Raw genomic sequence first — 13,245 nt, 5'->3', positions numbered from 1 at the left:
GTTAGCCAAATATAACAGAACAACAATCTCTGGTTGCCATAGCATGGAAGATATAAAGTATGGGTGTTGTATCATCATTGTAAGAAACTGCTGTCAGATGTTTTAATGCTGGACTTCTGAATATCAAAAGTCAATTCATTGTGCAGCAGATGTAGTCTGGGTACAATACTTACTAGAGAAGATAGAAGATTAATGAAAAACTGGATAAAGTATTAATAAAAGAATTAAGGCTATTAAATAGAGCAACATAACAGTTTACACGTACTTACACACTTAGACACACATACACACATTTGCTAACACTTTCTACGGAATTTCTTAATGTCTTTAAGCTAAAAAAAAGAGATGAAAAAAGTTTTGCAGTAGAGATCAGTTTTTAGATTGGTTACAATTTCACAAAGATACCTGTGTTATGTTCATGTTCTAACCAGATCAGTTTAAACATCTGACTATAAAAAAACACGGGGTGAGGTTTAACAAACCTGTAAAATTCCATTCAAGAAACTGTTGTGGTTTTTCATAACTTTACTAAGGAATTAAAAAAAAAGTTGTCTTAAGTATTTCAAAGCTTAAGTGAGCAAATTCCTTGTTATTTCGAGATACATTTCTGAAAAGTCTACTTCTATTTGAAAACACATACACAGTAAGTCAGCTGGCTTTGCTGAAGCAGCATAGCAAAGGCAGAAGGAATATAGCTATTCTGAATTAGACAGTAACTATGAAAGAGAAGTTGGTCAAAAGAGATACTGGTTTCTGTTTCTCTCAAATATTCAGCTAGAATTCCTGCCTTGGAATAGGTGCTATATGACCCACGATCACTTCTGAATTTCAAGATTTTTCAGAGGAAATCATATACTCTTTTTCTCAATCACATATAACTGAAACCACTACGTAAGGAAGACAGTATGATTCCACATTCTGTTTCACAACTCCCTAGACCATGGACTAGTCTGAAAGCTATTCAAACCTACAGGCTTATTTCAGTTTCAGAAAACAGGGTAGTTAAATCACTTTCTAAAACTGTATACTCTAAAATACATGAACAAGAACGGAAAAGTTCAGCTAAAGATACGCAGAGGTAAAAAAGACAGCTCTTGACAAACATTTCTAACACTTACCTTACTTATTCAGAAACCCATGCTTCTCTTCCTTTTAAACTTAACCTCCTAGCCTTCCCTTTCAGCATGGATTGTGCTACTTTTTCTGTTGAGCTTACATTTAATTACCAGAAAGTTCAGTTTTAACTGTAAGCAAGATGAAATACAAGATTTGACAAACAGAAAGTATTTGAAGAGAAAACTGTCCAGCTCCTTCACAAAATATGCCTTTGAATGCCAGAAGAATCTGCTTTTCTGGTATAAGACAGGAAAACAAGAAAACCAAGAACTTGTCTGGGTTACAGGCCAAAGGGCTTCTTTTTTCTAACTCCATTTACTGACAATAAACTCTACTCTTATTTAAAACAATTCTACTTCTTAATACAACACATCCATTGTCATCATACTTACAAATCATGCTGTTTACTTGGACACTATTTTTAGAGATTTACTTCTAGGTCTAACTTAAATCAGTTACAGATTTCTGTTTACAATCCCTTCTTAATAGGCCTGCAGATGATCGTTCTCAGTAGCTCTCCAACTACTTTTGTTAGACTCCAAGTCTTGTACCGATTCAGGGTATTCCTCAAGTTCATATTTTAACATGACAACAAAGGAATCCCTCATTTCAGATAATTAACTTCTAGAGTTTCTCCACGTTTCAAAAAAATCTCAGTTCAAAGCTATTTCATGCTTTTCTTGAAAACCTTGTTACATATATGGGAGTCTTTGCCACACAAGAAGCAGATCCTCTCTGGTATAAAAATAATTATTATGGGATAGTGACATTTGGGAGAGAAAAACACAAAATGGTGACGCTTGTCACATATTTTTTACTCAATTTCAAAATTTAATTTACTTTACTTCTGAAATATGGAAATGTTTTTTACCTTTGACAGCCTATTCAGAAGCTTTAAAAGTAAGGAAAATGCTTATTGTATATAATGCTCTCATTTGAAAAAAAAATTCTCTTCTTATGCGCCAGTTCTATTTCAACAAGCTTTTAACAACTGGCATCACAAGGAGGCAGGAGATGAACATGCTAATTCACTCAAATATATGATATCGTATATTAAATAGTAATGAAGCATTACTTTCTAGGGCTAGAGGTTCTGGAAACAAGTCACCACATAGTAGGAAGCCATTCCATCACATGAAATGCTGACAGAAATCTAAAAGGGAAATTATCCTTAGAAATCATCAAAAATTGTTTCTAACCACTCCGTGCACTAAATTTTGCTGACCATGGCCTCTGAGAGGCTTAACAAGGTCTTTGGTGATCTTTATTTGTTATGAAATGATGCTAACTTAGATTTAAGATCTCTTTTCTTACCTATGATTTAGTTGAATAAATATTTAGTGTGGGAAAAAAACATGGAACTGTGCTGTGCACAAATACTAGCACTATATTATGATTTTCTTTAAAAAAAAAACCTAAATATACACCTTTCCCATAGCTGAAAGTCCTACACTAAACATGAATCATACAAGGAAAGATATCCCAGCTTATACTGAACTATACATTTCAGTGCAAATTGGTATGTTAAATTATGCCAAAACATAAAAACACAAATTACACTTGCAGTAAAGAATTCCATAAATTGTGACACACGTTTGCGTTATTTACATCAAGAATAAAACCAAATACAAGCTATCACCCACTAACAAGAACAAGCAACAAGGAAACTCAGAAATGATTTTTAAGGGTCCCTTCCAACACAGAACATCCTGTGTTTCTATTGAAGAGAGGCTGAAAGAGCAGAGAGTGTTCAGACCAGAGAAGAGAAGACTCTGGAGAGACCTTACAAATGGCCTCACTGTACTTAAAAATGAAGTCTACAGAAAAAGGGATGGACAGGGACTATTCATCAGGGAGTGTAGTAACAGGACAAAGGCTAACAGTTTTAAAAGAGAGCAGTTCTGGTTAGATAGTAGAAAGAAATTCTTCACTACAAGGGTGGTGAGGTTCTGGCACAGCTGCCCAGAGAAGCTGTGGGCGCCCCATCCCTCGATGCGCTCAGGCCAGCTTGGATGAGGCCCTGCGCAGCCTAAGCTGGTGGGTGACAGCCCTGTGCATGGCAGGGGATTGGAACTGGGTAGGCTTTGAGGTCCCTCCTAACCATCCTGCGATTCCACGATGAATGTGAAATTACCTCCGGAACTATACAAAGGAATTCACACTCACCTTTTCCAGCATTTCCTCTCATCTACTGCGTTCTGCATCTCTGAAAAATTATCTTACCTTTTGTCGTAAACACTGAAATGTTAAATTTTGAGCTTATTATTCTTGCTCCTTGCCCATCAAATTAATTCCACAGACATTAGATAATGTATCTTGATTCAACTAATTTACCATCTGACAAATACTAAAGAACAGGAGACAGATATATTTGAGCACTTCACTGAGTAACACACTAACCCTGCACATTCAAGAAAAGTAGATTCTTCCCAATTCTTATTAACTTAGACCAATTCTACACAACCTGGAACCTGAATTTTGAAAGTTCTTACAATTAGGTATTCTATAATTTGTGTAAATTTGAAATTTTGCATTTAGAAATACTTGCACATGCAGCAGCTAGAGAATACCACCACTGAATGATGACATAAACTGTGCAACTGAATAGAGACATCAAAACAAATACAAATATATGCAGTTGATATTTGTTACTGTTTGTTCTCAAATTAAATCCGAGGAAAGAAAAAGGAAAATATTTTCAGTTTCCTTGAAGGAGACTGTCTTTCACTCATACGCTTTTCTACCACAATTCATAGCTAGCAATGGGCTACATATTGCACAGATACAACACAATGCTGTTTACAGTGAATTATATCCTATATCAGTAGATGAAGGACTATCCAGATCTCTAAGAATCAGTAACTACTTGGCAATGATACAGCTGGGCTGCTTTCCATTCTGTCTGGTCAACTTGCTTGCCCCTAATGTCTTTGTTTTTTGTCCAGGTAACAACTGCTGTGGCTCAGGTGTACTCTCAGCATTAACACCAGAATGCCAGCTCACAGCTGCAAACAAACACTACAAGGCTGTCAAACACATACTTCTATGCACAGCAGACATACCTCCACCTTTTCAAGTTCCACATAATTAATATTTTTTGCACTGACAATAAATACAAGTTCTCTGAAACAGAGTAAGTGGTGACAGTGCATGAGAATCCTGTAGCACTTTAACACTTCTAACAGCACAACCTGTGAAAATGTGGAAGCATTTTGTAAATCAAATAACCAGAAGAACACAACTGCAAGTAAGCAAACAGAAACTTATGGTACAGTGGCACATAAGAGGTTCAGGAAAACACATGCAAACAGGAAAATTTGCAAAATAAGAGATATGTATACAGATAAAGCAAGAAAGATATTTGTTGGAAACAGAACAATTCTGTAGAATAAATAGAAAAGAGGTCTAGTGAAACCAGAACAAGTCCTGATACTAAAAAAACAAAACCAATTACGTTGAGAGCAAATGAGATCTTCCCTTTTCCTTTGAGGAGGTGGGTAAGAAGTATTAAACAGCAAGGAAGAGAGGAAGAAGGGGAAAAGGTCGTCTATTAGTTTAATTCCTCCTCTCATTAAAGAGCTGGATGTCGGCCACTAAGTCCACTGGGGACCTAGGCCATCAGTAGTAGCTATTCTACATGAGCTCTGTGGTACTGTAAATTCAGTCTTCTTCAACAGTCATCAAGGACTGTTTTAATCTCATGTGATAATGTCTGATTACAATTAAAAACTATGTGTGTTGCTTATCAATGTCAAAAAAAGTGAAGAATTGCATTGAAATGTGAAACTGGAATGATTCATCAGCGTTCTATATACTACCAACACAGCTATCTCTAGTTCCCTAAGTCATTAATATACAAATCCAAACATTTAGTTACAAGTGTTATGCTCTTGTGAGCAGAATTCAATTCCTAGTTCTGCTATACACATTACATATAGCACACTGTGTTGGGGACCTAAAGGCTCCTGACTAAAGAATGATCCTAGGATGGAACAAAGTATTCTGACAGTTTTAACGGAACTGATATTTGTAGCTGCAAATATATTGTTTTGTAGAGAGAGCTGACCTTGGTAGCTTATCTTGTTTTTGCAAAGACTTGTTTTGCAAGCAGGTGTTCCACTTGGGCTCTGTATCATGCGTTGGCCACATGGGTACAGCGTGCAAGCGGAAAAAGCCCTGCAGACCCTTGGGATAATAAAAGCAGGAAAGAGGCTGTGGTGGGAGAGAGAAGTGCACTTTGAAGCAGGGGATGCCCTGCTGGCACTACCTAATGAATCTACCACCGGCATGTTCCTTCTTTCTCCTTTTCAGCAGTTTGCCGTCTCTAAGGGGTCAGTAAGTAACAGTGTACTTACTTAGGGAGTTTCTGCTTCGCAATTATGGGGATTATCTAAAAATGGATGCCTGTGTATGAGTGCATGTATGTTGACTAAAACTCACAACTCTGTGCTGCTCTGAGTGCACAGTTTGCTTGCCTCTGCTCCTGAGACATCCTGTCATCTCAGATCCAAACGTACCCTGAAACAATCACCTATTCCTATTCTTTAATTTAGATCAAAGCAGGAACGCTCTCCCCCTCCTTTTCCTTGTCCTGTTCATGTTTTGAGATATTTGGCTTAAGGATTGTCTTCCACTATGCCTAGCGTCAAGCAGAAATGAGGGTGGGTCTCAGCCTGTTATGCTCTTGGGTCAAACTAACTTGTCCCAGATACGTACAAAAGTAGGAGAGAACTCCTTGTGTAGCCCTGCTGAGAGGGACTCGGGTCCTCCTTGTTGAAAAACTTAACATGAGCTGGCAGTGTGTGCTTGCAACCCAGAAAGCCAATGGTACCCTGAGCTGCATTAGAAGAAGAGTGGCCAGGAGGGAGAGGGAGGTGATTGCTCCTTTCCACTCTGCCCTTGTGAGGCCCCATCTGGAGTGTGAGCCCAATGTGTGGGGCCCCCCAACAAAGGAAAGACGTGGAGCTTTTGGAGAGGGTCCAGAGGAGGACCATGAAGATGATCAGAGGGCTGGAGCACCACTCTTATGAAGACAGGCTGAACGAACTGGGCTTGTTCAGCCTGGAAAAGAGGAGGCTGCAAGGAGACCTCATTGCAGCCTTCTATGTTTAAAGGGAGTTTATAAGCAAGAGAGAAAGTTTTTACAAGAGTAGACAGTGATAGGACAAGGAGGAATGGTCTTAAACCAAATGAGGGGAGATTTAGATTAGTTATCAGGTGAAGTTTTTTACTGAGAGAGTTGTGAGGTGCTGGAACAGGTTGCCCAGAGAGGTGGTGGATGCCCTGTCCCTGGAGGTGTTTAACCACTAGATCAAGTACTAGATCAGATTGCCCAGAGCCTCATCAACCTGATCTAGTACTTGCTCTAGCAGCTGGCAACCCTGCCTGTGGCAGGGAGGTTGCAACTTGAAGATCCTTGAGGTCCCTTCCAACCTGAGCCATTCTATGACTCTATGCGGTGCTTCCATCAAAACAGAGAACTGTAATGCTAACCAGTCTTTCTGATAGTTCAAGCACAGGCTTGTGTAACTGCAGAGCTACATATTTCAGTTTCTTGCATGGAAGTATCTCACTGTTGTGTTTGTTACCTCCCCCCAAGACTGTCCTATGCACACATTTTAAATCCTCTTCTATATCAAGGTCTGTGTCAGAGTGGCTGTTTGTGACTTACATTCTCTCTTCCAGCTCACATCAGGGCTTTGCACCCTTCTCTCACAATTCAAGTTCTGCTTGCACTTTCTTGGAGAACCTCCTTTATCAATGCCCCTGATCTGTTTTCAACAGCAGCCTCTGATCTCTCAGCAGTCCTTACTTTGCACATCTGTAAACAATTCTAAGTAACCTCTTTTCCTGCAGTCACTCTGCTCCCTCACCCCTTTTGTTCTGGCAGATGAATCACTCTGGATGCTAATATGCTTCACTAGACTGTGAAGACAGGTGAAGATGAGAGACGGGCCTTGGTATACTGGCATGGTTCAACTGTTCAAGCATTGCATTTTTAGCCATGATGTTGTTTGAAAGATATGAAGCTACGGCTGTGCTAAGTAACAGCAAAGGCTTTTATGTGTCACCGGTTTCCCTTTTAGTTCTCTAATTTCCTATTAAATCGGTAAGACTCAACAGTGAATACTGGCCCCAACCTGATTTTTTCACAAAGTTCTCATGCTGGAAAACAAAAAAGGAAACCACATAGAAATGAGAACAACCTTCAGACTCAACTAATCAGATGTCTTATGTCTGCTCTGACTTGCCTGCTCAAAAATTGAAAGTTTACCTATACAATCTACAGATAAAACAAAGGATTAAGATTAAATAATACATTGTATATTCACTAGATGCTAAAAGATGAATACAGCATGCAGCTAATGTATCTTCAGCAATTAAAAATTCAGCTATATGAATACTGCAATAATTTAAGATTTTAAATTATTTATCTCAAAGCGGCAGAAAAGATCACTATTTAAAAATAACATGCAAGATGCAAGTCATGAAAAATTGATGTGAAATAGCAATCCTTAAGACTTCAGCTTACTTTATGTAAAATTATACACGCTAAGAAAATTCCTACCAAAATTCCAGGGACTGGAAAAGAAATCTTATGACCAGTTCCATCAGTTCTTAATCCTCAGTTCTCAGCTTCATTCCCTTGAAGTAAAAAAGGCAAACTGTATGGACTCAAAGAAAGAATATTGCGTTTTTACCTAAATCAAATAACAAAGGAGAAAATAAAATTACCCCTGGAACCACCTCCTTCTTCCCACCATTTGCCCCTCTAGTCTCTCTTTTTCTACTGTGTTCCCCGCTTTATATTCCCCAATGAAAATAAGTACTGAATGGCTTTAAGTCACAAAAATCATCTATAAGCGCATTTTACTGTATTTGCTGCTTAACATATCCCAACAGTGAACGTAACATTTAGAATCTATCATATCAACATAGTCATCATGATCCAAGCTGCAAATAATAGAGAGTGTCACTGTCAATTTTGCTTTCTCACACTTCCTTCCCTTCACTTCATCTGATTTTAATAATCCCTGTCAAACCACAAACAGTCCAAATTACCTTCTTGACACAGAAGCTTTCAAGGAAGAGACAGAATCTCAACTTTCATTTAGCGACTACAAAAGCAAGCTGTCCGACTGGACAAATATTATTTCCACTCTTGACAATCTCTACAGTAAAGCATTCTTTTTAATTTTCACTGAAGCTGCCAAGGGTTTGATATAAGCTTCTTGTTTAGTGCAGAATGACTCACAGGATTAGCAAACCAACAACTGTAATTGTGTTTAAAGAAGCCAGCACTTTCAAAAAAAAGAAAAAACTGCATGCAAAAGGTGACAATTTCATGTCATAAGCTAACAATGAACTGCATTAAAAATAAGATTATACAAAAAAATTCAATTCAGAAGATCTCATAGGATCTGTTTCAAGATCATTTTATGTTTCTACAATTGACCAAATGGTTGCTGCTAGAATGTAATTTAAATTAGACTTTCAAGGAAGACAGCTTTATATTCAACGACATCAGTGACAGTCTAAGAAAGGTTAGCATTTGACAACAGGAAATATGTTCAAGGCAAATAAGCTTCTGCAAAAGGACATGATCTGTAATCATTTTCTTCTCTGTTGGCTTGTCTTCAAAGTAGAGCTTGATAACGTAACTCGCTGCTTCATATACATCAGTTTAAAAGTAATTGATTTCTGTGATGAAGCACAGCATTGTATAATTAGCATTCTATTTGATGTTTATGTGGATTAATCAAAGCATAATACATTTTAATATATTTTCTGCACATAGACACACTAGTCTCTCTAATTATGGGGAAGTCTACTGCTTCTTAGCATTTTGACTTAAAGTTTCAATCAGGTTTTGAAGTGTTACAAGTTATAGAAGAAGAAAAACAGAATAATCAAGATGCTTCCCATAAGAAACCTCACATAAAATATTTGTTTTAATACCTAAAATTGTCTGTCTAATACACAGGCATAATTTAAGACTAATCAAAGGTGTTTTAAAAGATTATTTGGTAACTAGTCAGAAAACAGAAACAATAAAAGTCTATCTTCCATGAATTCATAAAATCACTTTAAGAAATGGTTTATGCCTAGATAGTGCTTACAGTTCCACTGCAAAGGAATTACACTTTCTACTAATACAGAAGAGTTTTAGTACTAGCAGTTTGAGCTGACATCTGGGTCTCCACAATCACTAATTTTCACAGCAAGATGTTCTCCTTGCCTCATTTTGTTTTCCTTCCTGTTAAAAGTTTTAACAGCTAACTGTATTTTTCTCCTTTAGGATTGCTAGTGAAAGGAAAATTTTGATACTCAGCAGTATACCGATTCTACCACACTAGGTCTTCATTGCATTGGACCTGTATTATCTTTTATTCCCCAAAAGGTCAGAAGATCGCTATCAAGGTGTCTTAAAGAAAATATATATATATTAGTCTCTTTAAGTGAATTGTTTAGTCTTGACTATGTCTTGATTTCCAGTTAACTATCCCTTTGATTCCAGATCAGAACTCATACTTGATTTTCAGCTAGTTTTTTCCATTAAAGTGTAAGTTATTTATCATTTAGGAGGCATGCACTACCACACACTGGCAGTAGAAGATAGGAAAGACATCTGTAGAACAGTATACTAAGGTACAAATATATTGACAAACCTTGTGCCTGACTTACTTGCAGTTCTGCAACTGCCACAGAATTATAAAATCATAGAATGGTTTGGGTTGGAAGGGACCTTTAAGATCATCTAGTTCGAACCCCCCTGCTATAAGCAGGGACAACTCCCACTAGACCAGGTTGCTCAAAGCCCCATCCAGCCTGGCCTCGAATGCTTCCAGGGAGGGGGCATTCACAATCTCACGGGTCAACCTGTTCCAGTGTCTCACCACTCGCACAGTAAAGAATTTCTTCCCAATATCTAGTCTAAATTTACCCTCTTCCAGTTTCAAACCATTTCCCCTCATCCTGTTGCAACCTGCCCTTATAAAAAGTCCCTCCACAGCTTTCTTTTAGGCCCCCTTCATGGACTGGAAGGCCGCTATAAATTCCCCTTAGAGTCTTCTCCAGGCTGAAAAGCCCCAGCTCTCTCAGCTTGTCCTCGTAGGGGAGGTGCTCCAGCCCTCCAGTCATCTTTGTGCCCTCCTCTGGACTTGCTCCAACAGAGGAAGCTAACTTCTTTTTTTTTTTTTAAAGACAGAAGATTCTTAGTAAATTAGAAGCCGTATATAAAAATTATTTTTAACTACTTGATCAGAGCAAGCCTTCCTCTTCCCAGGTCATCCTCTATCATCTCTTTTAACTAGTTCCATCTTAACTTGATACCTTACAGTTTTCAGCTGTTACATCTTTATTTCTGTAAGAGAAGTGCAAGTCAAAGCTATAATGCTACAAGAGCAACAAAAATTCATGACAGAGTGGCATTTTTAAAGAATACATATCCACAATACCTTTGCACTGCTACCAGAGAAGAAAAGAAAATAAATGAGTTATTATTATGAAAGGAAATTCCTTCTTCCCAAGGGTCCCTTAAACAAAGTTTTTACACTGCAGCCTGAAGTTCCAAATTACAGAGCAGCTAAGAGTCCTGGAGCTGGCAGCTTATAAAAGAAACACCCTGGATAGTTTGTGGTGTATCACGTAGTTTGTGGTGGAGTTAATTCTATAGTGGGTAGCTGCAATATGCCACAGTAATGCCATATGGGTATAATTCAAGATTATTCACAGAGAACTCTAGTGTGTTCCCCAATCTCTCCTGTGAAGATGCTGATCAAGAACACTATTTTATAAGATCATGGAGCCAACAGTTTTAGAAGTTGGGAGGGGGAATCATAATAAAATACATTAACATGGTAGAAAATAAACCCTCCTTTGGAACTAGACTAAGTTATAAATTAGGCATAAAGGAAAGACAATCAGCTCCTTTGTGATGCAGAAAGGGGTTCCTCCTTACTAACATCTTAAAGAACTACTGTAAAGACACTACTTGAAATTTTCTAGAGCAGAAAGCACTTAGCCTTTGGCTTCATGATTAAGAGGACAAGCGTTCAGAAGTGTCTTACAAGGGAATGCCACACACACAGTTATTTCTTATGTAATTACATAACTCAAATGAGTTGCACACCCAGTCAAGAAGTGGAACTACGGTGCAAGCAATGTATACTACTTGCCTATCACAAGAAATAGATCACAGAATCACAGAATTGTAGGGGTTGGAAGGGACCTCTAGAGATCATCAAGTCCAAACCCCCTGCAAAGCAGGCTCCCTGCAGCAGGCTGCACAGCTCGGTGTCCAGGTGGGTCTTGAATATCTCCAGAGAAGGAGACTCCTCAACCTCCCTGGGCAGCCTGTTCCTATATCTTAAGATCCTTCCTCTTTCCTAAATCTAGAGACCTTTTGCTTCAGAACAGTAACAAACTGAAAATTAAAGATAAGGTTTTTTTTTCTTTTCCTTAAAGGAAACTACATTTAAAGTTTGTAGAGAGAAAAAAGAGGGAGAATCTACAAACTAAAGACAAAAGAAATATTTTTTTTCCAGGGTTACAATAACAGTAAATTTCTTTTTCCATATTTTATAGCACTTCACTACAAGATTCAAGCTGGAAATGTATATTTCAATCAAATTATTAAGGCTCATCTATATTTTTTCTGATTTGACTGCCTAAAACTGAGTATAGCAACAACTCTACCAGAACACCCTTCAGAACTGAGATGCAACTGAATCTACTTATATAAGAGCTCCATAGTGAAGCTTAAGTATCAACTCTACTAAACTGCAAGACAAATTATACTTTTCTGGGCCAGTTAAAAACAGGTAATCTCAACTGAAGATTCCCTTCCATAGTGCAACACTGAAAAACAGTGTAGAGGATGTTACAAAGACAAAGCATTCAATGAGAAATGTGGTTAATGGTATGTATTCTGAGTAATAGAGTCCAGCAACAGAAAAGGGAGGGAGCATTCACTAAACCAACATTTTTTCCCACATGAGCTCTTAGTAAGTGATATTACAACATCCTAACTTATTGTAATCTTTGGAGCTGAACGCTATTCGGAAAATTTAAGTTAGTTCAAAATAACAGAATCAAAAATCTATTCCTTTTAATGTATATGTCACAGAACGGCACTGAATGAATGATTTGATTTTTAATATCAAGGCAGACTAGAGTCACTTTTTCCATTTTTTATCATATCACTGGGTACACCAGGGATAAGTTGGTAATATGAAAAGAATCAAGTGGGCTGTATTCCTCATCACCCACTATATCTGCATAACCTGACATAACTCACATGCTCCCAGTAAAATGGTACAGTAAGAATCAAAATTGCTGTATAGTACACTATTCATATTTCAAATAATCCTCCTCTATCTGTACTACTAGATGATATAGCTCCCTAACCCGCTTCTTGGAATGATTACAGTTTTTATTAAAGTTAGACTTTTGTACTGGTATGCAGTAATGACAATGCATATAAAAAGAGTGGAGAAGTAGATTGATTGCACAGAGAAAAGAGATTCAGATAACTTGAGAGACAGGCCACTTTTCTTGACCCTTTATTCACAGGGTCAAGGGAGGAGATTAGAGTTTTCTGTATATTATGGAACAGACTGTATTCTGCTCCAAGTACAATAAACAGAAGGGAATGTTGCATTGCTGCACCACAGCGCCTTCAGAAACAATGAAAATCACAATTTTGAAAACAATGGTTCAGTTAACTTCTAAAATAGCCATGTATTCCACACAACAAAGAAAGAGATACCTTGTTCACATTTCTTGTAAAATTGATGCTGGTGTAATCTGAAATTAATACCTATACATTTCTTATTAAAAAACATCTAGTCATTTTTTTTCTATCTGGCATAAAGTGGTAAGAATTTATAAAATGGTTGATCTGAGCAAAGTGCCTAGAACTTCCAAAAACTCTTGATTTTAAATGTAGCATATCTTAAATTTTCTTCAATCAATAAAAATTTAAACATATTCTTGATCAGAATCCAGAAGCACCTTCCTTTGAATGAGTCTCATTTTACCGTGTAGTTAGAACTTTTAACACATGTACAGTTTATAGCAAATCAATTTCAGAAGAAATTGATGTACAATTTACACAAATACTTTAAC

The 13,245-nt window shown here is 37.5% G+C and overlaps 1 protein-coding gene across 13 annotated transcripts in view; it reads right to left on the bottom strand.

Moving 5' to 3' along the window:
• The window catches only part of KIAA0825 (KIAA0825 ortholog), a 235,513-nt gene that overhangs the window by 211,767 nt on the left and 10,501 nt on the right, over positions 1 to 13,245 (bottom strand). For 2 of the 13 annotated variants that reach the window (XM_021379704.1, XM_021379701.1), the window contains exon 4: positions 7,685 to 7,817. The exons of the other annotated variants lie outside the window; for them this stretch is intronic. The gene's annotated coding sequence lies outside the window, so the exon portion shown is untranslated. The remainder of the gene's footprint in view (positions 1 to 7,684; positions 7,818 to 13,245) is intronic. 13 annotated transcript variants of the gene reach the window in all.

This window comes from Numida meleagris, chromosome Z, assembly GCF_002078875.1.
Source record: "Numida meleagris isolate 19003 breed g44 Domestic line chromosome Z, NumMel1.0, whole genome shotgun sequence".
Taxonomy (NCBI): Eukaryota; Metazoa; Chordata; class Aves; order Galliformes; family Numididae; genus Numida; species Numida meleagris.
This window is presented reverse-complemented; position numbering and strand designations above follow the sequence as displayed.